Source organism: Pelodiscus sinensis, chromosome 5 (genome assembly GCF_052426305.1).
Source record: "Pelodiscus sinensis isolate ZL-2025 chromosome 5, ASM5242630v1, whole genome shotgun sequence".
In the NCBI taxonomy this organism is placed as follows: Eukaryota; Metazoa; Chordata; order Testudines; family Trionychidae; genus Pelodiscus; species Pelodiscus sinensis.
Genome location: NC_143056.1, coordinates 35,875,910 through 35,898,480, shown reverse-complemented (window position 1 = coordinate 35,898,480; position 22,571 = coordinate 35,875,910). Strand labels below are relative to the sequence as shown.

Sequence of the window (22,571 nt, the reverse complement as noted above, 5' to 3'; positions counted from 1 at the left end):
TATCAAATGCTCTCTGGAAATTTGTCAGGAATTCTTCTTTTTCCTGTCCCATAATACAAGAACAAGGGGACATTCAATAAAATTAAATGATGGGAAACCAAAACCAATAAAAGGAACTGCTTTATCACACAATGTGTGGTTGAGATCTGGAACTCACTACCATAGAACATTGTTGAGGCCAAGAATTTAACAAGATTCAAAAAGGAATTGGTTATTTATATAAATAATAAGAATGTGTAGTTATTTTATTATAATAAAATATTAGGAAGGATATTAAATGTCATACATCATGGTTTACAATTATTTTGAATGCCTAAAGATCAGAATGACATGCATGTGAGGGGCCTATTGTGGGGTTTTAAAAACTTGTTCTGAAACATCTGGCACTGGCCATTTTCAAAACAGAATACTGGACTAGATGGATCTTGGATCTAGTCCAGTTTGGTGATTTCTATTTCTGTTTACTGTTTTCTTCCCCATTTAAATAGTCTTGGACTTTGTTATTGGTCTCCCTTTGATTGGCCTCAGGACTCCCTATCAGGGAGTAATTTCAGAGAATTGTTTTATTTGATATGTCATCTGTTTTATATTTGTTATGTGGTGTTCAATCAGATTCACTCTCACATTTAATATCTCAGAGATTTTCTGGCTGCATTTTTACACAGAAAATTTCACTCTATTTTTGTTCAAGCTCAATTGGTTTATTGACATTGTCTCAGAGCTGAACATTTCCTGTATGTGGAGTACTGAATGTATGATTATTTGTGACTGCTATTTTCTCTGACTAAGATGTGATTGGTTGTATGTTCCATCTTCCATGTTCATAAACTCAAGATACAGCAGTTTGTGCTACTTCTAATTCATACTGTTTCTTGTCTGCTTCTCAAATGAAAACATGTATTATTCTAGTACAAGATTACTTAACTCTATATAATGAAAGTTTCTTATGCAAATGCCTAAAATAGAATATATATCACCTTGGGTATGTCTATACTACAGTGCTATTTCGAATTAACTTAATAGTTAATTCGAATTAAGCTAAATCAAAATAACGCATGTATACACAAAAACTATTTCGAAATAGTATTTTGCTATTTCAAAAAATCACATCCACACTGAGTGGACCCTGAACCAAAGTTAAGGCTGGCCAGAACCAGTGCCGGCAGGGCATCAGGTTAGGACTTAGTGTGTGGGGCTGTCTCCTGAGGCTAACTGAGCTCCGTGATTAAAGGGACCCTACCCCCACCCCAGACAGACAGTTCTCAGGGTTCCCCACTTGCTTGTGTATCTCGATGAGGGACAGTAAAGCAGTCCTGTCTTGGAGGGCTCTGAGTGCCTGAACTCGGGACACCACAGCACTCGGCCACATGGAGCCAGAGCTGCCCCTGGGCACACCAGTGTATCTCTTGGGGTCATTACCATCAGCCCAGTTGCACGTGCTGCAGGCTGTCATCCAGGAGGTCCATCGGGGGGGCTGTCAGTATCCAGGAGGCCCTGAGGGAGAGCGTCCACCCCTTAGTGCCCTCAGAGCCTCCCCGGTCCTCCCCACCGGGAGCTCATGCCCCATTCCTCCCTCACATCCTTCCACTTACCCTTCCCTAGCCCCACTTCCTGATGTCAAACAAAAGACACATATGTTCAAAAATAGAAACTGGATTTATTGAACAAAACTGGGGGGGGGGGTAAACCTCTGGGGAGGCTGGGAAAAGGAGGTGGGAGAGGGGAAGAGGGAGGGTTGAAGAGGGGAGGGGGAAACCTGGGACAAGGAAGCTGGAAGGGGGAAGCAAGGGGAAGAAGGGGCAGGGGAAACTCAGGGCTCAGGGTTGGGGGTCTCACCAGACCAATATGACTTTCATGCTAACCTACTCCTGGGTTTGCATGTGGCCTTTGGTGGACAGGCTGGCAGTTATCCTGCCATAGACAGCCGCATTCCTCCATCCAGAGTGGAAATCATGGGCATTGGGGGCATCCCCCCCAAACCTGAATAAGGTCCATGATCTCCACCCTGGAGCAGGAAGGCACCCACCTTCTCCAGCCCATCAGGCTCCTGGAAGCTGGCAGACTGCTCCTGGGGAGCGGTGGAAGGCTGGCTGCTAGTGGCTTGCTGGCTCATGTTTTGGGGCCACTGGGTCAGGGGCCCCGGTGTCCACTGCTGGTTCTGGGCTGGCAGGCTTGGAGCTAGCACAGGCACTGTCGCCAGGGTCTACCACTTTAATGGCTCCAGGGTCAGGGGAGAGGAGAGTAAGTTTTCCTGGTTGTGCCCAGGATGGCCACAAGGGATCCCTGGGAAGGTCTGGAGGACTCCTATTTTGAATTAAGTGTCTACACAGCACTTAATTCAAAACAGCTATTTTGAATTTGGTGTTACTCCTTGTAGAATGAGGTTTACCAAATTCAAAATAAGGGCTCCACTATTTCGAATTTATTTCGAAATAGCAGTTTGCATGTGTAGACGCTATTAAAGTTAATTTAAAATAACTGCTGTTATTTTGAATTAACTTTGTATTGTAGACATACCCCTTCTTGCATCAAATTTGTGTTTCTGCTGGAAAAAGTGACACCACCTGTACCATCACTATTGCTTTCTGAAACATATCTCCTAATTTCTGGGCTGCTTCCCAGGCACATTGTATCCTAATTCAAGCCTATTTAGCTATATGAAGTCTGGCAGCATCATAGCACAGCACAATACATGAACACTAAGTGAATATTTTGAGGCTTTGTCCACACTCACAAGGTACACCTATCACTTTGTGTATGCTATGAAAAATATATTATTAATATTATTTATGAGCCTCTCATATTTGAAAGGGTTTCATAGTATATAACTGAAGGCAAAATAAGGCTTTATGAGACCACTCCTGTTAAGCTGAATATGATGCCAGTGCTGGGGTGCTGAATGATGGATGCTCTGCACTTTAGAGGATTACTCCCTTCGGTCCAGTCAGTGCTAGCACCACTCTTCTTTCCATATTGCTTAACTTTTGCATATGTGAAAGCTGTACCAAGCTTTAAGTTGCTGGACATTGGCAAATTCCATTCTTTTTGTTGTTGTTGTGAGGGATAAATAAGTGTCCTGTGACTATCTTTGTTGGGAAAAACTGAATGCTTCTCTCATGAAAGATCCAACCTTTACCCTAAAAGAATTTTCAAAGAAAGTTTAAAACAATCATAAACATTTCATTAATGTAACATTCTCTGAGTAGGGCGGTTATTTATTACAAAGTGCCTGAAGTTTTTAAGAGTTCAATTGTCTATTCAGTGATAATTCTGATTATACCAGTGAGGAGCAGCACACAACTAACTGCAGGTAGGAGAATTTGGTATTTTATAAGATAGATATACACATCTCTCTTTGTAGGGGCAGCCTGAGGGAAACCATGAATAGATGAAATGTCATTAGTATTTTATGTTTCTTTGATTCTCACTCTGCTACTGACCTCATTGGAGGTAAGGAAAGTTTAGCCATTGACTTCACTGGGAGTAAAATAAGGCCAATGTCAAGTGCTTTTGAAAATTACACCTTATATACATGTTTTCCACTCAAAGGAACTTTTTTCTCATCATATTTTTGATAAAGAAACTCTATGAAAACAATACCGCTGCTTTGTAATTACTTAACGCCTTTCAACTGAGAACTTGAAGCACTTTACTAAAAGTTTTTAGACTCCACAACCTCTTTGATAATTATAGTAAGTGACAATCAAGAAGTCAGCATTCACCATACAAGGCACATGCAGTAGGCACATGGTCCTGTGTTTAAAATAGGAGACATCATGTTACTAAAATCACTGGAAGGTAATGAGGTCTGCTGATTTTATGAGGCTGGTGGTTTTTGTGATGCTCTGATATTATGATACTCCTGTAAAATTATAGATGAGCCTGAATCAAACCCAGAGATGTAAGTATACTTTAATATGGGGGGCATTCAAAATTTGGATCTGGTCTTTGCAAATGCTGATGTTCTTCAGAAAGAGCAATGATAAACCAAGCCCCTAGATTCAAACATGCTGAACTGTTGGCTGCTCAAAATATGGACATAGGCTTGCTAATCTGGCATATTTCTAGCAAAGTTGGATAAAAAGAATAACTCGGAAGAGTTCAGTGAATTGCTCAAGATAACACTGCAAGCCAATGGCTGAGCGAGGAACAGAACCCAGGAGTGTAAATGACATTTCCTCTGTGCTCACTCCTAGACCAACAGCACCTTCTTGATAGCTATTATGAAGCTCTGTGAACATATTCACAGGCAATGGAAGAGGCGTTCTACTTGATCTCTGAATGTTCCTGTTATACATTTCCTATGTGATATGAATGTGGTAGTGTCTCTACCTTGGCCAACATAATTAATAATCACATAGTGAGAAAATTGCCCAGTACAATTGTTTTGGGAATTCACATCATTGTGCAGCATTGGGACCTAGGAACCCTACGGTGCTAAGAAGGCAGAACAAAGGTGTAGTCTGTGGGTATGTCTAGATGCTTTTGCGCAAAAACTTGCCAGCTGTCTACACTGGCCGCTTGAATTTGCACAAGAACACTGACTTTGTAATTTACAAAATGAGTGCTTCTTGCGCAAATATTTTCCCACTCCCACTCAGGAAAAAGCCCTCCTGCACAAGAATACTTGCTCAAGAGGGCAAGGGTAGACAGGGAAGAACTGTTTTGCGCAAAAAAGCCCTGATGGCTAAAATGGTGATTGGGGCTTTCTTGCGCAAAATCATGTCTAGACTGGCCACGGATGCTTTTGCGCAAAAGCACTTTTTGTGCAAAAGCATCCTTGCCAATCTAGACATGCTTTTGCGGAAATACTTTTAATGGAAAAACTTTTCCATTAAAAGTATTTCCGCAAATTCATGCCAGTCTAGACACAGCTACATGTAAGTATAGGTATTTTCTAGATGAAGCATAAGCATAAATTAACACAGTAAAGCAATGAGGCTACAAGAATATATTAGCTAAATAAAGCACATGGACCAGAAGTGTTAGCATATGTAGCTAGCCAGGAGTAAACCTGAATAATAAGTTATTACAAGATGGAATGCTGTAATGACAAAACTGCTGACAGTAAAGCACACAATGCTATTTTATAACCAGCTTACAATATTTTAAATTAGGAACATCAGATGTCTGATCATGAGGTTCTGCAGCTGGATCTTATAATTATCAGTACTCAGTGTTGCTGAAGCTGCACACAAGGGAAGGCAAGTTGGGGCCTCTGTCAAATGTGTTTGAAGCTCCAGTATTTATGCAGAATGAATGCAAAGTTCCATGGCAATACACCTCTCTTTTAGAATTCATGCAGGGTATCATGATGGCACCATGTACTCACAGTTGCCCTAATCAGCATTGTTTTGGGTAGTTTCTGGGAGTTTTTGCAGTACAGTTCTTATCTTGTCTCTCCAGTTCCACTTTTATATTCTCTTGGGGGAGGTATGCCTTGCTTTAGGATTGTCAATCTGCACTTCTCCAGCCTTCCAAGTGATCCAGACTATTTGGTCAGAGCCTCTTGAACCTTTGCTCCCCCTTGGATCCAACTGGTGCTTACTATCTTTTATCTGTTAGCATATCATGCGCTGCTTCACTCACACAAACTTCTTGCAAAGCACAGGTTTCTTACCAAGCAAATATTAAAACCATTCCTTCAGGCTAGTTTAAAAATTATTTCTTCTTACTAATTCAAAATACACAATTCATATCGCTAATTATCATTTAAAACAATTTTTCGGATAAACTCTTAGGCCCACTTGTGTCACCATAGGCCATGACAGCAGAATCTGCTTGGCATAATGAGTGGTCAGCAATCACAGTAGTTAATCACACTCTCACCCAACTATCTGCTCAACAGATTTTACCTGACAAGGCCCGTGGTCATCCATGAGCTGATTTTGAACAGGACAGTGCAATTGTGCAGCCAATCTCTTCAAATGAGATTTTTCTAATGACCGGGGATGTCAATGCAGTCAACTTCAGGTTGTGTTGAATATACTCAATAAGTGCCTGTTGACTTACTCTGACAAGTGGGCTACCAGCTTTTCACTTAACTGCAGATAATATTGTCAAATGGTAGGGCTCACTGGACATATGCTTATACAGAATACAATAAGGTAAAGGGGATGAAACTCCAACTGCATATGCATTAGGCATAGTAGAATCAATGTAACACACTATAAAAGTGTATCTAGACTTGTATGCATTGGGAGATGTATCTCTTGGGAGATGCCAGGTAGTGACAGTAAGACAGATGATAATTAACTCTTCTGGTCATTTTGCAAAGAATTGTGAGAGTCTACATATGTTCAGACAAATGTTTTGGGTTAGCTATCTATGTTGTCAATATTGGAATATTTTAAGGCTTTACAAATAGTGTTTTTAATACTGTTACAATACAGAATGTTTTTTCTTATGTGTGAATGTTACATTTGAAGTCTCTATTGAGAGCCAGAAGCTATCAGTGGTCATCATACTCAGACAAATTTATACAAAGATAATATTTAATGAGTTATGTATCTATACTGAAAATTATCTTCTTAAGATCTTGGAGATGAGGTAGGCCAACAGGAGGCAACATGCCTCAGAAATTTCTTTTCAGGCAGTAGGTACTGGCCTGAAATGATCATTTCTGTACTTTGTATCGTATAACTATTCGTAATAGAGAAGAAGCTAAATAAGAAATTGATAAAGCTACGGTAGTGAACATCTACTCAGGATGAAACTCACAGCAGGATGGGGGAGAGGGTGGGTGTCCCATTCCTGTATATTTTTGAATACAAAGGAACACACAATAGTTCTCAAACTTTTGTACAGAAAACCCCGTTAACATAGCAAGACTCTGAGTATGATCCCCATTATAAACTAAAAACATTTTAATGTATTTAATAGCATTATAAATGTAGGAGGCGAAGCAGGATTTGGGGTGCAAATTGCCAGCTCATAATGCACCCCACCCAGGTAGTAATCTTAAAACCGTTTGAGAAACTCTGCTGTAGAGTGTCAGTAGGGCAATGTTTGGAGGGAATTGCTTGTGTTGTCCAGGGCCAGTGGAGGTTGGGATTTTACCAATGATAATCACATCCTTATGCAAAGAGCAGGTAGTAGCAAGATGCATCATAAACCAGAGCATCCCTCAAAAGAGTACCAAATATATCAGAGAGATGGTTTGGAATGCTTCAGCCAGGGAATACAGCCCTCCCTGAGGGAGAGTCCTCTTGAGTGCCATGTGGATTACAACCACAGAAAGAAAGCCATATCACACATTCTGCCGTCAAAAGGTGTTGAGACAATATATGGCAGTTGTGCACAGTGGAGAATTGTAACTGTGTGAAAGGAGATTCTTTATACCTGTAGTATTTTTATCCAACATGTCTTGTAAGTAGAATGCATCCAGCATAAGGGTAGAGAAATCAGAAGTCTAGCTGCTTAATAAAGTCATTTTCTTTGAACTCCACTTGCACTTACAGTGCATTTAGCATATACATTATTTCTTCTCTGAGCAGCAGCTATTCTCTTTTAGCAGCTTTTGTACACTGCAGGGGTAAGAATGAATATGAGAGAGAGGACAGGTGAGTGGAACAAAACCAGTGCCCGGAGGCGGGAGAACCATACAACCAAAGTATGATGTGATTCTCACCTGGATTCCACATTGTTACAGGGTCCCAAAGCCTTGCAACCACAGGACTCCTAGAAGGGGCAGTGTGTGACAGAACTACCACCCTGCACTGCTGCCTGATACAGAGGCAGTGGTGCCAGGTGGCAGGGGCTCCCTGGGGCGTGGGACCAGAGAGCATTGGCTGCCAGCCCCGCCCCCAGAGACTATCAAATAATTGTATAACCGCTAAGTTTCGATGTGGTTACACAATTATTAAATTAATTGATATCTAACATCCCTGATTTGACACTGGTTAGGATGCATAAATGTAGATTAGTTTTCTTCTGGGTCTTTTAAAATTTAAAGCAGAGTGGGATACAGGAGAGGGAAGAAGGGAGGTCACGGTGTCCAGAATTCCCTGGGTAACTTGTGGTGGTCATGGATCAGCACTCATATTACACTACGGCTGTGTCTACATTGGCACCCTTTTCCGTAAAAGGGATGCTAATGAGACACTTCGGAATTGCAAATGCCGCGGGGGATTTAAATATCCCCCGTGGCATTTGCATGAACATGGCTGCCGCTTTTTTCCGGCTCGGGATTTTGCTGGAGAAAAGCGCCAGTCTAGACGGGATCTTGGGGAAAATAAATCCTTTCCCGCAAGATCCCTTACTCCTACTTTCAAGTACTTTCAAGTAGGAATAAGGGATCTTCCGGAAAAGGGTTTATTTTCCGCAACATCTCATCTAGACTGGCGCTTTTCTCCGGCAAAACCCCAAGCCGGAAAAAAACGGCAGCCATGTTCATGCAAATGCCGCGGGGGATATTTAAATCCCTCGCGGCATTTGCAATTCCGAAGTGTCTCATTAGCATCTCTTTTATGGAAAAGGGTGCCAATGTAGACATAGCCATAGTACATGTAAATATCTGGCCCAAGCTGGGGAAACTAAAGATTCATCCAGAGGACCAAATTAGGTTGATGAATACTGGTTCTGTGCTGTATGAAGCAAATTGTGCATAGGCTAAGAAGAAGGAAGTAATATGATTTTTTTCCACCTTTCCAAATACAGCCACTGCCTAGCCTCACATTCCTCTGACCTCCTAGTCTGGCTTAAGCAGAACATTGCCTCTAGACATTTAATGGAATGGGATTTTCCATGTTGTGAGAAATTCAGCAAATTTGAATCTTCTGATGGAAAAATGTTTCACTGCAAATTATGTGACCAGCTCTAATGTAAAAGAGGCAATGTTCAATATAACCATGTCTGCCACCTCCTGATTTGCCCTTCAATATTTCTTTGCCTGCACACTGGGCTTATGAAAATGCTTTGTAGTGCAGGAAACACCAGAGTTTGTGTAATTGGATGACAGATGGAATGGTAAATCTGAGTGTGCAGATCTGGCAAAAGATCAAGGACCATATGGAAAGCTTGCTTCTTGTGGTACTGAGCCCTAATGTTTTGTTTTGGACAAAAGTCTGAAAGCTTCAGCAAACAAAAGGCCTTGATCAAATCCAAATTTCTGAGGGATTTTAAATATTTTCTAAAAACTAGATACTATTTTAAACATGGATTCTGGAGTATTTAATTAATTAATTTAAATATTTGATTGCTCTCAGACGTTTGGGGGTCTGACAAAAACATTTTTAATGTATTGACCATCAGAAGGGTGCTTAAATAATTTACTGCTAAAAGTGCCTGAAAAACCAAAAAAACCTGTTTTTAAAGATCCATACTTGTGAATGGAATTAGCAAACATAGCTAAACTTCAGTCTTTTTAAAGTTGTAAAGAGGAATTGGGACTCCCCTGGCTCTTGAAAATATTTCTAATAGGTTTAGTGTGAAATGGAATTTTTCTGGAGCTAAAAGAGAAGTTTGAAGAAAACTCACATGTAACTCTTTTTCCTTCCAGGAGCTGGTTTCTGTCTTCTAGTTGGGGACAAGCAGCTCTGTCCTAAAACTCTTTGTAACTAAGACCTGGCTTGACATGAGTAATTAACACATAGAGGGAGGTCTCATGTCTTGAAGAACAGAATTAGGGAGGTAAAGAGATCATTAGACTGAAAACAGAATATTTGTACTAAATAAGACAATTAAATAGGTCAGTAGGCTAAAAAGACAGAATGCCTGAGCCTGCTAAGATAAGAATACCCAGAAAATCATTTATTAACAATGGACAAGACACATTTGGAATCTAGAGGTGAGAGAAAGCATTGGTTGAGTGTGGAGAATGCACAGACACAATATGCAGCTTAAGGATTGGTTCCTGCAAGTAACCAAGCTAATTCTAAAACATCATGTGATGTATAGCTAATATAATATATTTCTTGAGCCTTTATTGTTCTGCCAGTTCTCATTATCAAACTTTCTCTTCCACTCTCAGGACTAGAAATTATCATGAAAAATAGTAAGCTGCTATTCCAAACTAACCAAATGAATCAAGAAGCTGAGGCTTTTAAGAAAAATACCAAGTATTGTGCGTTTCATAGTAAAATGATAAAAGCTGGCAACCCTAAGCTTATGCCAGGACACATGACACTGAATGAACATCAAAAATGTCAATCCATCGCAAGAACAACATGACATTGTTTGATGAGGTAAGAGTGTGGGCTTATTCTTTTCTCTCCTGCACCAAAGTAAATCAAAAATAACTCCACTGAACTTGAAGTAAAATGCTGCAAAACTGGCATTTTGAGTTATAATTATTTTAGTTCTAATTTTATGGAAATCCTTCACAACATAAATATTAAATAGTGACTTATCTATATATGCAAATAGCTTCTTCCTTTTTTATGTTGGTCACTGTAAAAATTCAGCAATTAGCATTACTTTTTTAAATGAAAAATTGTCTTGCTCTTATCCCTTTGAAGAATTCAGAGCAAAATTCTGAATATAATGGAAATGTCTTGTTTAAAAGTACCAAGAGGTGGTGGGACCACAATTAGGCAGAAGTCATGATGCTTCATTAGATTGCAACCGTGCCTGTGGGCCAGAGGTACACTGCTTCACAACAGGATTTGTGTTGGTACCCGTGAAGCATACAGCACTACAGTAGCAGGAGTTTGCTTGTACTGCTAGAAATGTTGTCCTTAGGAGAAGATGTACAGCAGAGTTTTTGCTCACAATGCAAAGAACTCATTTCACATTGAAAAGATTTGAATAAATTAAAGCCTGTGTCTTGTCTACTATCCTCTTTCTCAATAAAACAATTCAACAAATAATGTCAGCAAATAATTCAACAGACAATTGACTCAATGACTTTCTGCCCTCACTTGCAAACAGAAATTCTCTAATTTATTAATTATTCAAAATTATTCAGGATTTTTTTCTCTGTAATAGTTTTTCCTCTATAACTGGAGACAGAAGAAAGTCCACTAAGAATTTCCATATTTCAGATTTCCAAACTCTATTCTTGGATCGATTGATTTACAGAAGAAACCAAGGCAGCATAAATTAAAAATATGTTACTGTTCATCTCAAAATTCATTTTTGGGTGAGTGTTTGAGCATTCGGACTAAAAATTTAGTTCTGTTAACCATTTGCATTGCTGAAGCTTGATCATTAAAAACATTATTGGGAAAAAGATTATGAAAATGATTGAACCAAAGTTTATATTCAGATTAGCAAGAATACTCACAATTTCCCCCCATAATACTGGCACACAGTGTGCTGTTTTTGAGGGTATAAAGCTGTTCCATTTATCCACATGGTAACTCTGCTGAATTTGACTTGTAATTTTATGAAGTGGACCAACCTATTCTGTAAAAAACAGATTTTCCCCAGGTTTCATGGTGTTCAGATGTAGTTTGAATCAGCTTATTTAAGAAATAAAGTCTGGCCACAAAACACACATTTAAATTTGAACTTTCCCAGAATACAAAGTTGTTCAGAACCAAGAGGGGTTTTTGGGTCCCATCTCTAATACCCTGAGTATGAAAGATAAGACCGATAGGAGTCAAATTCTAACCAAGAGTGATCATACGAAGTACTGTGTGTGACTTTCTAATACTTTGTCAGAAGTATCAGAAGATTTTAAAAAGGAGGCATATGAACAAAAAACGTCCCAGCATTTTTTTTCCTGTGCATGCTAAGCACCAAGAAATGTAGAAGGAAAGACAGCATCCATAGTTCCTGAAATGTGCTGAATTGACAGCCCAAAGTGAAATACTACTTTTATCCACAGAATAACTGCTGAACTAATAATGTAGCTTCAGGGGGGAGCCAAGTAAGTCTGTACAGAAAAAAAATGGTCTGGTAGCACTTTATAGACTAACAAAATGTTTCAAACATCCCCACCCATAAAAACTTGATTGGAAGGTAACATTCTATGGACAACAGGGATATTTCAGTTCTAATCCTCATTTGTACACAGCCTCTTCTCATGAACTGATAGTAAAGAGTTTGAACTGATGATGCTATTTTATTTACATGGTCCCACACCTTTAGGAAATAAATTGGAGTTACCAATTCATTTTACACAGGCCACCAAACTGCCATCAGATAATAAATACATTTGATTATCTAGTACCAAGCTAGGCAGAATTTGATTTAGTATGCTAGAGGTGAAAGACTTCACGTCCTGCTATTAATCGCCCAAGGCATCCTGTCACTCCCTAACTATTTTAACTCAGAGGAACACTGACACAAGGTTTGTGCAATCTGGGATTTGTCTAATATGCCATCTTGCCTCTCTTTAAACTCCAAAGATCAAAGCGAGGTTTCAAACAGAGGTCTGATCCTGGAGATTGTATCACCACCAACTGCTGTGTGTGGAAGAAATCTAAAATGAAAGGTCTTTTGGAGCTCAATGTGCCAACAGCATTTGGCATCCTGGGCTCACTGAAACAAAATTAGCCTTGATTTAACTTTTATTAAAATAAAGTGTTGCACAACTAATAGCAGCATTTTTTTGGCACCCACCACCATGAAATCTAGCTTCCCTATGAGATGAGAGTTTCAGCATTCAAAATCTCAATAAAAGAGAAAATATCAAACTGTGCTACTGCTTGAAGATTAAATTGTCAGCGTAGAAACCAGGATTTAATTAGGTGAGTAGGCTAGGCTAGGCAAGATTATCATGCATGTCTTATAATACTTTCAACTAACGCCTGCGTTCATGCTCACTCACAATTTCTCAGGGGACATTTTATAATGGCATGCAGATAGTACAAAGGGTATAGTCATCAAAGTACATATTATTCTTCATTTCAGTTCTCTATCCTAACCTTTATCTGTCTAGGTAGAACTATACATCTTGAATATCAGAGGTGTAGTCGTGTTAGTCCAACAGAAAGAAACCAATAGAACACTATGGCCATCACCTACAATCCTCAGCTAAAATCTCTGTAATGCATCATCAGTGATCTACCACCTATCCTGGACAATGATCCCTCACTTTCACAGACGCTGGGAGGCAGGCCAGTCCTTGCTCACAGACAACCCGCCAACCTGAAGCAAATTCTCACCAGCAACTATACACCTCACCACAGTAGCTCTAAAACAGGAACCAATCCCTGGAAACTCTGCCCACATATGTACGCCAGTGACACCATCACAGGACCTAACCAGATCAGCCACACCATCACGGGTTCATTCACCTGCACATCTACCAATGTAATATATGCCATCATGTGCCGGCAATGCCCCTCTGCTATATACATCGGCCAAACTGGACAGTCCCTATGTCAAAGAATAAATGGACACAAATCAGATATCAGGAATGGTTATATACAAAAACCTGTAGGAGAACATTTCAATAACCCTGGACGCACAGTAGCAGATTTAAAGGTAGCCATCCTGCAACAAAAAAACTTCAAGAACAGACTTCAAAGAGAAACTGCTGAGCTACAGTTCATCTGCAAATTTGATACCATCATTTTAGGATTAAACAAAGACTGCGAATGGCTAGCCAACTACAAAAGCAGTTTCTCCTCTCTTGGTGTTCACACCTCCACATCAGCTGCTAGAAGTGGGCCTCAACCTCCCTGACTGAATTGACCTCGTTATCTCTAGCCTTACTCTTACTTGGTACTCTTCTCTTATGCCTGCATATTTTTACCTGCCTCTGCAATTTCCAGTACATGCATCTGATGAAGTGGGTCTTTGCCCACGAAAGCGTAAGCTCCAATAAATCTGTTAGTCTATAGGGTGCCACAGGACTCTTCATTGTTTTTACATCTTGAAGGTTCTTCTTCCATGCCTTGTTTTGTTCCCAGACTTCTTTATGAAGTTTAAGTCATCCAATCAGCTAATTAGCCAGTGGTATAGTTTGAATTGCAAATCATGTATATTTAGCATTCAAAGAGGAACCTTTATGCAATTATTATGAGCAATAAATCTTCTAATAAAAGTGATATTCTTGGTGCAGATGCTTAATAAACAGGAAAAATATGTAAGAGTCACTATGAAGATAAATAGGCTACACTTTTCTATCAGCAAAAGGGGAACTGGATATTTTCAAAAACCTGAGCAAACTCATACTGACCTGAATGCTTGAGGGTTCTTGACTTAGTCCCTGTCCACCTGGCTTCTGGGTACTTTACCAAATACTACAGCTGTAACCTCTTTTCAAATCTTGTTTGAAAATGTATCTTGCCTCCTTTATTTATGCATTTTAATGCCACTTGATCTGTTATTATTTCATTCAAAAGGTGTGAACTGCTATATCAGAATTACCCTACATTTCCTTGGTCATGCCTTTAATGGCCCCCACTGACTACTTTTGGGGTGAAGGAACAGTTGTAGTTTCTTGTTCTTCTGCAACCCGCCCTAGTGATTAATTTACCACATAAGGTCCCTTAATTTTGGTTTGAATGCTGGGAGAAGTTGGTGTAAAACTTGGCCTAGATCTGGACATGAATTTATCTTATTTAACCTTGTCAAGCATTTTGGGAAGCACTTTTTGTGAAAAATGCTATATGCGATAAAGCTCCATATTTTCTTTTTTACTCTAGATCTTATCCCCTGCAAAGCAACAGGGCCTCTCCTGAGTTACTTTAAAACAAAAACCTTCTCATGGCTGCACTGCTTGAGCTATGAAAACAGCAGAGACTTATCAGTTTCCACTTCAAACTATTGAAATGAAACATTTTTTCAACTTGGGGTCAATGCACACATACTATTACAACTCCACACAAACCTCGATCCAAAGGAGCTTATTTCCCCGATCCAAACTGACCAAGTATGTATCCGTCAGGGAAATTCATCACTACCAGTACATTAGAACACACTGCACATTTACAACTATAGAAAAAAAAAACACCTAACTATAAATACTACTTACTAGCTACCAAGGGTAATTTCTTTTGTGATTCATTCATGGTTTTAATTTGGTGCCAATCTAAGGTGGGAGGGGGGAAAGATTGAAGAACACTATTTCCCATGTAAATGAAACAACATGTTTCCGCTAATGGATTTTTAGCTAGTTATGCCAGTTTGCAAAGTATACCAATCTAGCATTCTTTGTTCTGTATATATCAGATTCCAGTCTCTGCATCCGGAATTTAGAAGGTACAAGTTCTAAACTCAGGAAAAGGATTGCTGAAGTCTGGCACTTTCATAACTAATCCATCAAGCCTCAACATTTGTTCTTTAGAAAGACTGAAAATTGAGATTTTCAGAATCACGGACCCATAGTTAGACAGTGCATTCTGTATTTAAATGCCTCTCTCTATGTTCCCAAGTGTTAGCATTTGTTCCAAATTCACGTTGGTACTCTTCTATGTTTTATCACATTCATGTTACTTTCATTGTTCTTATGGGTTTGATACTTAGGACCATAGAAGATGTGAATGCATGTCCGAATGTAGTACCATTTTCATTTAAGGCATTCACAGAATCATAGAATACTAGAACTGGAAGGGACCTTGAGAAGTCATCAAGTCCAGTCCCCTGCCCTCACGGCAGTACCAAGCATCATCTAGATCATGCCTGATAGAGGTCTACCCAACCTACTCTTAAATATCTCCAATGATAGAGATTCTACAATTCTACCCTAGACAATTTGTTGCAGTGTTTAACCACCCTGACAGCTAGGAAGTTTTTCCTAATGTCCAACTCAAACCTCCTTACTGCACTTTATGCCCATTGCTTCTTCTCCTGTCATCAGTAGCCAAGGAGAATTTTTCACCCTCCTCCTTGTAACACTTTGTTAGATACTTGAAAACAGCGATTCACCTCCCAACCTTCAGGCTGTCCTTTAGCCAGCCTTCCTAATGGGGTAGCTGGTGCTGGCTATGATGATGCTCCCTGGGTGGGTAGGGATCAGACCTCCAATCCTGGTGTCCCCAGGCCGATGTCCTAACCCCGATGCCACTCCAGAATCCACCTTGCCTCTCTCAGTCTTCTCTTTTCTAAACTAAACAAGCACAAATCTTTCAGTCTTCCCTCAAAGACAAGTTTTCTCGACCTCTCTTCATTTTTGTTGTTCTTCTCTGGACCTTCTCCAATTTCTCCACATCTTTCTTGAAATGTGGTGTGCAGAACTGAACACAATATTCCAACTGTGGCCTAATCAGTGCACAGTAGAGCAGAAGAATGATTTCTCATGTCTTGTTTATAACACTCCTGTTTATGAATTCCAGAATCATGCTTGCTTTTTTTGCAAAAGTGTCATACTGTTGACTCATATTTAGCTTGTGGTCCACTATGACCCCTAGATCCCTTTCTGCTGTATTCCGATACCCTAGTAGGCAAGGGTTTTGTTTTTTTTGGGGGGGGGGGGAGATTGGGAAGGAGGGTTGTAAATGCTTGCTGGATCTACCACATCATCATCTTCCTCTGTTTTGTTTTCCTGGTTATATTTATGGTGACATTTTAAATTCTGATGGGATGTGGAAGTGTTGTTCAGATACAGCTGACATTTAGGCTAAGTAAAGAATTTCAGTTTGAGGCTGAATCAGGATTAGGATTTGGATCTGATGGGACTGGAATCTCACAACCTGTTGTCATGAAATTTAACATTAAACAGGATGAATGTGAGATCATGATAAAAGTCATTTTAATGGTCATTGAAATACTGAAAACTGGGGGAAAGATCTTAAGTTCTCAAAATCTCACTAAAATCACAAAATAGCTGGTCAAAGAACAATCTCTATCCAGGTATACTCAGCCTCGTGTGTGCCTTAGCAGCACCATCTTCAGAACAAAGCCCATGCCCAGGCCCTCTCAGAGAATGATAGAGGCCTGGGCCACTTAGAGTTTACAGACCTCAGCCCAACCCCAGCCCCGAGCCCTCAATGTATCTAACTGCTCAACAATAGGGTTATAGTAAAACCAAAAGAAATATGAAAATGAATGCTTGACATTTATTATAAAATAAATAAGGACATGATGACAATAGTATGTATATTAAAAATGTAACTTTAATTGTGAGTTTCCACTGCGAGCAAAACCCTTCATTTTAGGAATGCTTTTCTGGCTTTGTTGTTTGCAAATTTGTTTATTATTGAAGAAAAATCTAATTTACATGCAACAATACTGTTAATGTTAAGCACTGCAAGCCTATTCAAATGTTTTTGTCCCATTATAGAACCACGATAGTTCTTTACTTGTTTTAACGTAATTAATGTGTATTCACCTGAAGCCACTGATGTAGGGAGACTGACAAAAATGCTTAATATAATTGTGATCTTTGTGACAGGCCGAGATCAAATATTTCTTGAAGCAATTATTTTGGCTTGCAGTCCAATGTAAAGTTGGTGGAATGTATAGGTTTCAGGAAGACAATTTCATCATAGAGATCTCTTGAAATGTCATTGTTGTACTTTTGTTGAAACTGTTTAGCTGCTGAATATAGACCTTCATCACTTAGTTCTCTGAACTACCAAAGGAATCTAAAAAGGGTACAAATTTGTCACAGCGACTCAAATCAACGTGTAAGACAAGATTTGATGTAGTCATTAATAACAAAAATTGACATGATAGTACCTTTCTGAATCAGTTTGAAATGTTAGGCAGACGAAATATCAATACCCTGGGCTACTGATTTGGACTCAGAAAGGATTGCATCCCATTGATCACAAATCTTTTGAATATTTTTAAGAAGTCATTCAATGTTTTCCCTCTCAACAATTAATGTAGCACTGTGTGCTTCAATTACAAGATTAATTTTGTGGATCATTTTTAGCAGCTTCAGCCAAATGGATGACATTAAAATGCATTCAAATTTGGATGTATACTTCTGAATTGACTTAAGCTCAGTGTGAGCCTCTGATTTGAGAGTAAGAGATTCAAGCTCACTTAAAGCCTCTCACAGAGTCCAGATGCTGTGCAACTGGTTTAATGCCATCAATTCATGCTGTCCATCTTGTCGACATGCCGTGAATGGAAACAGGCAGATGCTGCTTCAGAATTTCTCATTTTCTAGGACTGCTACTGAAGAGGTTATACAATTGCTTGATTTTTCCAAAGTATGTGATTGCTTCCTTGCATGATTCAGCACCATCAGTACTGACAAGATTTAGTGTGTGGTTGCTACAACTGGAGTAAATACAGTTTGGACTTTGCTCAAGAAGGACTGCTTATATTCCGTTGCAGTTCCCAGCCATATTGGATCCATTGTCATAGGCTTGGCCAATGCAGATTTGAAGATTTAATTTGAAGACTTCTAGAATGTCTAATACACTAGTGGCAATTTCTTTTCAAGTTTTTTTAGTGAAATTATCAAACAAAATGAGTCATTCTTCAATTGAAATCTTTGAACTTCCTGCAATTTTAACATTTCAAACAACCAAGGTCATCTGTTCTTTCTAAGAACAGTCTGGAGTTGCATCAATAATAATTGAAAAGTACTTTGCATCTCGTATCTCTTCAAGAATTGTTCTTTGCACATATGTCCCACACAGCTCAATAAACTTGTTTTGTATTCTGGGTAGACAAATAATGGACTTGCATGTGTTTTCTTCCCTCTTACTATTTACAAACATGCTTAACATCACCAGATAAAAGTCGGTCAGACTTGCTAAGAAGCTCAAGTATGCCAAGAAAGTTTCTGTTTGTAGGGTCACTGATATGTTGTCTGGAAGCAAATAAAGCCAATCCCCATTCAGAAATTTAAAAATGACATTCAATATGCACTGAAGGACTTTTTCCCCCAGTTATCAGTTTCTGTGTTTATTTCACTCAAGAGTAGGTTTTCAGTTGAACTGTCAGCTACTGCTGCTCTACTAGCTGATTTCCATGTAACATGGTTATCTTTATGCGATACTGAAGTTTCATGTGGAGGTATTCGATCTTTCAACTTCCTCCAACGTCTGCTGATGCTTCAGCCAAATGGATCAGACAGTACTGATGCATTTGAAGTATTACTGTTAAAAATGAAACAGGATACACAGTACAGAGCCTGCTTTTCCATGCTCTAGTAGCTCTCTTCATTTGAAAGAGTTTTTGTCAGCAGACCAATGAGAAAAGCATGGAATCTGAAAACAGCTAACTTTGAGAAATGACTGCATTTGAGTAATATTGTTCTTATCAAGAAGTCCAGTGTCAGGTTCTGATGCCACTGTTGTTACACTGTGTCCTGTGCTAATCATAAGTTCTTGTTCTTGCTGTGCAGCATTTCCAAGGTTCTCATTTTCTGCCTGCACAGTCTCTAAATCGAGCAGAGATTCTGCATCTCTCTCTACTGTTGGCATTTCTTAGTCTTGATTAATGACCTCATTTTGAGGCAATGACATTGAAATGTCATTTGTGGGTACAAAGTTTTCATCATCAGAACTAGAAGTGTCACTATCACTATGGTTTCCATCTTGTGGCTGAGGTGTCTTTTCTAAGAGAAATGATGTTGGCTTTAAAATCTTAACTGCTGCTTCACTCTATTGCTTTCACTGTCTCTTACTTGCACCACTTTCAAATCATTGTTTCATTTTTATAAAGGGGTTCTTTTAAAACACAGTAACACAAATGAATTAATTCATTAAAGGCTATTGGTAATACAACATTTTATTTGTATATACCTCACAATGAATATTATATAACAACAGTGTGAGAGTGTTGTTTATTATGGTCCTTATAGCCTTATTTCAAAGTCTTGAAATTTCATCTGCTAACATGTTTCCGTTATTGAATTCCTCTAATAACCAGTGTGTTGTTATGAATATTAACATGGGGTAATTGCCAGGTTAGATATAAAGTTTTTTAATAAACTAAAATTAAAAGTTTATATCACAAAAAAAGCCATTAAAGGTGAATCTAAAACTAGATGAAGAGGTTACTTATAGGTGAGCCTGATATGGTTATTGTATACAAAGATATATAAGAATAAAGAGGAATACAAAAATCTCCTATGCAGAGATAAACATCTAATTTAAAAGTTAAACTCACCCTCAGACCAAGCAAAATCACTTTATAGTAACAGAATTAAAGACGACTTTTAAAACCTCTAAACTTTGCAAAAACTGTAAGCAACATTTTATAATGTAGAATCACTAAGCACAGAAGCTACTCCAATCGCCAGTCACACAGATGAAAACGTGGATGTGACTAAAAAATTGGTGAAGGCCCGAGGTCCCACAATGATTTAAATAATTTTTTGCAGGTGTGTGTATATATATATATAGCTTCTTTTGTTGTCTCTGTTATAACTGAAGGGTGTATAATAAATGGAAATGACTTGGTAGAAAAATGTCAAAATTTGAGGCCCCTTTGCATCCTGAGGCCTGGTCCAAATAGCCTTCTTGGCCCCCGCTCTGATAGGACTTTCCCATGCCCTCTGGCTGACAGAGTATAAGAGGGGAGAAGTACCCTGGAGTGGCAAAGAGATCTGACACTGTGGTTAAGCAGACGTGTTTTCATTACATACTGCTTTCTTTTAATCTCCTCTTGACTTTTGGTTTTAAAAGATATTTGCATTAATGCTTGATGAGACAATAGTTGGTCCAATGCCAGACAGTTATTTTGGGTTAATATGTTCAGTTATTAAATAGTTGACTCACAACTCTTTTTTATGGGAGCAGTGGGAGATGGGAGGTTACTAACCTGATAACTCATGTATTTTTAGTCCTTGCTCTTACTTTACCCTCACAGATTTAATTGCTAAAGAAAACAAGGATTTAAATTACATATGGACTCTTATCTTTCCTCATTTTGCTTGGAGCTTAGACACCAAAAAGATAGATGCCTTTAAAATACATTAGATTAGCTACATATGTAAATTGATACAGTTCCATTTAGAAAGAAGACTAATTAATTATTCAAAACAAATAACCCTGTTTTTAGACACTGCTGATTACAATATTCTTGGTGTAGGCAGTGATGTACTGTTGTTGTAGCCACTTCTGTCCCAAGATATTAGAGAGACAAAGTGCATGAAGTAATATCAAGAGTGTCTGATGATGTTAATAGGGTATTTCATTTTGAATAGTGCCTTAGAATACCTACTAACTACTCCATCTAAACTATCTTTTTCATTTGTATTTAGCCATGACCTTCTGAGTATCTTTCCCAGACCTGAAGAAAAGCACCGAGGAGAACAAAGTTTGACTTTCTCACCAACAGAAAGCTGGTCCAATACAAGGTACTATCATACCTCCTGTCACTTTAAAGTTTTTGGAAGCATTTTGGAAATTATGCCTCTTTACATTGTCTTGTTCTTATTTTTCATGGTGTTCTATTAAAGGACTCTAACAGTTTGAAGTGTTGGTGAAAAGAAATGGGATTTATAGCCCCAGCCTTCTAGCTACTGAACAAAGCACACAGTGGCAATGTAAATTGCCTTTAGTCTGTCCCATCAACTCTCACAGAGATCACCTGTGGCTTTGAGAAGAAAATTCATCCTCTATAGTCATGTGATATTTGCATTCCTAGTAGCACTCTTGCTAACAAGAGTGCTAATTAGTAATAAAGACTGTTTATGCATTAGCCAATTTGATTCAAAGCTGCAAACTAATGAATAAGTCTTCACACTCTATTCCCAAGCTCCTGGGCCTTCCAGTTCTTCAGCCATCAAGATTTTCATGTGTCTGTTCTTTTGTTGATGTTGTTGCTGCAAGACTTATAATTGCAATCTCCACCCTCACCATCCCCAATTATTATGTTATTTATTAAATAAGTAGAGGAGAGGAGAGGAGAAATTCTTTTGTAACACAAACAAAAGGCAATGTCTTTGACCTTTAGGTTAAAAAACGAGGAACGCTGATAGATGAAAATGAATTGCGTGTGTGTGAGAATGACTCATATAAAAGCATAATGTTTCCAAAACAATGCCATCTCCATGACCAATACCTTACACATCAGTGTGACTTCTACCATCTTCTCTGAGCTGAGCAATATCCTCTGGCATTTGAACTTTCTGTAAAAACAGGAAGAAGTAATCGAAGCAAATGATCTACTCCCTGAAGACAAGGCTGAGCAGCAGGGAAGGGAGAACCTTTTTATGAAGGGTTCACTGCCTGTCTGTAAACCATGAATATATAGCCATTGCTCACATGTACATCTTTAATCTAATTTCTTTCCTATATAAGCATATGGAAAGATACCAATCTGTTTAAAGTGACTCTTTTACTTTGGTCCATAGGGATATTGATATTAAACATTTTCTTTCCACTCTTATTTTCATTGCTGTTTGCAATTTCGTGGTTATCTAGATTCAGATTTCAACCCTAATTAAAAGAAAGCTGCAGTGCAATATAAAAGATATTTCAATCACTACATCTAATTACAAAGGAGGGGAAATCAATAGACAACATTTAAAAAGTGTCTCTTTTATAATAAAGAGAATAATCACTTAAAAAGCTGTAATCTGAAAGTAGGTTAAATCTAGATGTGAGCAAATGCTGAATTAAATAAACCACAAATCTTTCTTTGAATAAAAGTTGGATTATCTTCTGCTATTTACAATCTCTTTACTTTTCCTTTTAACCAATTTTTGTCCCAGCAAAATTGTGTGTGAAAAAAATGCTAATAGAAAAGAAAAGTAACCAGAATAAATTTGCAAAGATATACGTCCTCATGCATACAAAATATTTGCACACGTATTTATTCTTAAA

The 22,571-nt window shown here is 38.6% G+C and overlaps 1 protein-coding gene across 1 annotated transcript in view; it reads left to right on the top strand.

Moving 5' to 3' along the window:
* FLRT2 (fibronectin leucine rich transmembrane protein 2) overlaps window positions 1-21,797 on the top strand; it is a 148,299-nt gene extending 126,502 nt beyond the window's left edge. The window contains exon 2 of the transcript XR_012903347.2: window positions 21,005-21,797. The gene's annotated coding sequence lies outside the window, so the exon portion shown is untranslated. The remainder of the gene's footprint in view (window positions 1-21,004) is intronic.
* Window positions 21,798-22,571: the final 774 nt, after the last annotated feature.